Below are 4,752 nucleotides of genomic sequence, written 5' to 3'. Positions count from 1 at the left end.
TTAAAAAGAAACTAAAAGTATATCAACCGCTACTAAATTTTGTACTTTTAATTATCATGAGATCAAAGCCTTTGTCTTTTTACACTTTTACTTGAATGAGTTCTTTGCACTTCACAAAACCATCAATGAGATTATCATCCAATAACATCTGTTTAGCCAGGATCAAACTAATCCATATCTTCATCGAAATCATATCTATATTAACAAAGCAATGATAATAATAGTAACATAAATGTATCATGTCGTCAGTCGTCAAAATTGTATAGGCGACACACTTAACAAACACATGTCTATATTTTTTTATGGACGAAGATAGTATTGTAGTTGGTGATAACTTTTTTACATAGCTTATATCAAATCACTCTTTGTCTGGTGCACACGTTATTTTTCCCGCACACATTTTCGGGTCAATTTGAAACTTCGCACAGTTTATTCATTGCTATAGACATGACATGAATCACTAAAAAAAAAGTAACCAAATTAAACAATTAATTAATGGTAAACCACTATTTGTTTAATAGCAACAAGAGAAACGAATAGACAGGTAGGGGGAGAAAGAACGAGGTATCTGGGAGATCGTTTTGTAAATGTATTTATAAAAAAAAAGGGAACGACCTGAATTCGAACGTGTGGACTAAATCCTTCTTAGGCTTCTCAAGCCAACGCGAAAAATTGAATGGAAGATTGTATAATTATCTATTGTTTCTATTTCATGTTTGTGTTCACCAAGCCTCAGAGACAGCCTAATATAAAGGGGACTAAATGAGCTAATACCACCCCTTCAGTCATGTACTATTTCTTTCCCTTGTTTGGGATACCTAACACATTAATTTATTACTAATAATTAATTAACTAATTGTTTAATTTTTTAAATTTGTTCTTGTGTTGTCAGGTAAAGAAATAATTTTGCAAAAATTAAGCTTGCTTCTAATGGCACAGATTTATTAGCGTTAGTCTAGATGTATTACAAATGAAATGTCACGATTGATCCAAATTAATTGATATAACTTAGAAAAACAAATTTGAATATTAATTTGATTAAAATTTCAAATGAATGGACTATAATTAGTAGGTTCATGTGTTAAAGTATAAAACTATCTTTGCGAAGTGAAGTTCTATCATCTTAGAATTGAATTAGAGTTTTAGACCTAGGAATAGAGAGATGTGTAACATTTCGGGTAATGTCTAATAAAAGTGTATACGTCAGGAATTCTAAATTCGCAGATATAAAGAACGAATTTATGTAAAATACTTTTGAAACACTAATTTGAAGGTTAATTTTATTACATAATGAACTCAATAGACAATATTTTTTATTTTCTAACCCTAACCGTAAAAAACTATCTGCGCAAAGTGTAGTTTTAAAAATTAGATATAGATCTAGATCCTTTCGATCTTTTCTCGTGTAAACATGGCCTATATTAATGAAGTTATAATGCTTTCATAGAGTTGGCCATTTTTTTTTTTTTTTTTGTGAGGGTCTTAAGTTTGTTTTAGGGCTACAATACATACACTCGGTGTAAGTTAGTACCCAAGAAACATTTATGACAAGTTTGGTCAGACGGTTTTGATTTCTATTAGGGACATACATACATACATACGGCTTACATTCTACTTTATAGTATATATATATATATATAGATAGATAGATAGATAGATAGATAGATATAGATAGATAGATAGATAGATAGATAGATAGATAGATAGATAGATAGATAGATAGATAGATAGATAGATAGATAGATAGATAGATAGATAGATAGATAGATAGATAGATATAAATTCATCCCCAGTCACTTGTTAGACACATAGTTTAGTTCAGGAACGTAGAATGACTTTGAAGGCTGCATTTTCTAGTGACGACATAGACCTTGGGTTAGAGATTATTACTGTAGACATTTAGGACAGTTACTGCTATGCTCTTGAAGGGATAACATCGTTTTAGTGACTGACTCGACTGCATCCATTCTATATTAAAGTTTATAATTCTATTTTCATCTCAAGTGAACTTAGTTACTGTGCATTGATCATGTTCGTTATTGTTATATTATCTTGTGGCGTGATGTATGTCGTGCCTACATCAGTAATACACTATACAAGATACATAAGCATCTAGGATTATCAAGGTAGTGTAGAAATAAATCCAGTACAACTATATATATATTCGTTACAATATATATATATATATATTCATCATCAGTCACTTCATCCCCAATCATTTTATCCCCAGTCATTTCATCCCCGGAAAGATAGATAGATAGATAGATAGATAGATAGTTAGATAGATAGATAGATAGATAGATAGATAGATAGATAGATAGATAGATAGATAGATAGATAGATTGATAGATTGATAGATACATACATACATACATACATACATACATACATACATACATACATACATACATACATACATACATACATACATACTACATACATACATACATACATACATACATACATACATACATACATAAATACATACATACATACATACATACATACATACACACATATGTACATAGAAAGATAGATAGATAGATAGATAGATAGATAGATAGATAGATAGATACATAGATACATAGATACATAGATACATAGATAAATACATAGATAGATAGATACATACATAAATACATACATAGATTTTATTCACCTTGAACCGTAAAAAGAATTACATAATCTAATCCTAATAAAATCTTTAAAAACAAAAATAATTAAACTAAAGAAACAAACATATTACTCTAACGTATTAAAAGTATTTTTGTTCTATATCAGCCGATCCATTATGCTATTTCTTTAACTGTAAAATAGATTTTCCGAGAGTCATTTGTAAAGCATACAGGATTATGAAATGATTACCTTTCGTTAACACATGACCCCATGTTAGAGTGAAATATATCATTAGAAAAGAAGAAGTAGTAACCAATATGTTTACAAGACCCAGGAGCTAGGAGTACTCATGGTCTAACTCCACGAAATAAACCTTTTTAAACACGAACTACAAATATGTCATCCGCGTCATTACTTTGTATTTTTAATTATTATGAGATCAATGCCTTTGTCCTTTTAGACTCTTTAAGGCTTTGAATGGAAGACTGTTCCTTCACAAAACCATGTATGATATAATCATCCAATAACATCTGTTTAGCCAGGATTAAACTCAGCCATTCATTGAATGCATGTGTATACTAACAATGCTATAATATATTTTTATTAAATAATAATAACATTAATGTATTATGTCGTCAGTCGGCGTTACAATATAGGCTACACATAATTTTTAGAAAGCTTACATCAGCTCACTCTGTCTGTCTGCTAAAACGTGTGTATACGTTATTTATCCCACACCATGAATGAAGTTTAAACATTGCACAATTATTCAGTGACCCAGGCAAGACATGAATCACTAAAACAAAAAATAACAAATTGGACAATTAACTAATGGTAATTCATTCTTTTGTTTCATAGCAACAAGGGAAACGATTCACATAAATGACTAAATGTGTTGGGTTTAGTCCAATTTAATAATTGTTAACGCTATTTCTCCTTCACGCATCCTCCGATCAAGCTGATACTTTTAACAAAACATAAATTCATAAGAGAAAATACTCAATTAGTCAATTATATATTGGTAATTTAGTGTTTCCTTTGATATCGAATAAGGGAAATAACTTGTACATTATTGGTAGAAATAGTTTTAAGGACAGAGTTCTTCCCCTTTAGAAAGCTTTTTTTTTTTAAAAAAAAAAAGATTTTTTTTTATTTTGCTTGTTACAAAGCATATATGAACTCACTCTGTCCGTCTGGTAGAAAGTTTGCAGACGTCATTTTTCCCACACCCTATCTCGGATCAAGTAGAAATTTTGAAAAGCTATTTAATGTACCTGACAAAACAAGAATCAATAAACAAAAATACCAATTAGTTAATCAACTCTTGGTAATAAAGTATTTTGTTTGCTAACGAACACGGGGAAGATAAATTTTAATTGACTATTGCTGTGGTATAATTTTAATTAGTCCCCTCTTTACTTTGTACAGAGAAATAGGTCGCGCTTAAAGTTTGAAACTAACAATATCTAACTATACAAAATTCTAGTTTCATAAGCGCTTCGCTGGCACAGTGGCTAGTATGTTGGCTTGACGAGTTTGAATTAGGGTCGTTCAATTTAAAAAAAAAAATGCAATTAAAAAGCGAACATTGCAACACTTACACAGATAGGCCTACTTCTTTCTTTCTCCCCCACCGCCACCCCTTTCCTAACTGATCTACACAAGTAATAGGACCAAAGTGTATTGAGTGTATCATAGCATGAACTTGCGCTAAACAAAAACTATTGTTAACAAAAAAAAATACTTTAAAAAAAAAGCTTATATTAAGTGTATCAATTAGTTTTGATCAGTCATGTAATTAAATTTGTAATAGATCTAAATAAACAATAATAAATCTGTGGGTTTATACATAATTTTTTAACAATTGTTTTTGTTTAGCACAATTTCATGCTTTTAGCTTTCTCAATGCGCTATGATCCTATCACTTGTCTCAATGCGCTATGATCCTATCACTTGTCTCAATGCGCTATGATCCTATCACTTGTCTCAATGCGCTATGATCCTATCACTTGTCTCAATGCGCTATGATCCTATCACTTGTCTCAATGCGCTATGATCCTATCACTTGTCTCAATGCGCTATGATCCTATCACTTGTCTGGACTTGTTTGCGATACTAAACACAATAATTTATTAC

General features: G+C 30.5%; 1 protein-coding gene across 1 annotated transcript in view; it reads right to left on the bottom strand.

Moving 5' to 3' along the window:
- LOC106063625 (uncharacterized) overlaps positions 1–3,018 on the bottom strand; it is a 20,149-nt gene extending 17,131 nt beyond the window's left edge. The window contains exon 1 of the mRNA XM_056039953.1: positions 2,866–3,018. The gene's annotated coding sequence lies outside the window, so the exon portion shown is untranslated. The remainder of the gene's footprint in view (positions 1–2,865) is intronic.
- Between the last annotated feature and the right edge of the window lie 1,734 nt (positions 3,019–4,752).

Source organism: Biomphalaria glabrata, chromosome 9, assembly GCF_947242115.1.
Source record: "Biomphalaria glabrata chromosome 9, xgBioGlab47.1, whole genome shotgun sequence".
Lineage (NCBI taxonomy): Eukaryota > Metazoa > Mollusca > Gastropoda > Planorbidae > Biomphalaria > Biomphalaria glabrata.
This window is presented reverse-complemented; position numbering and strand designations above follow the sequence as displayed.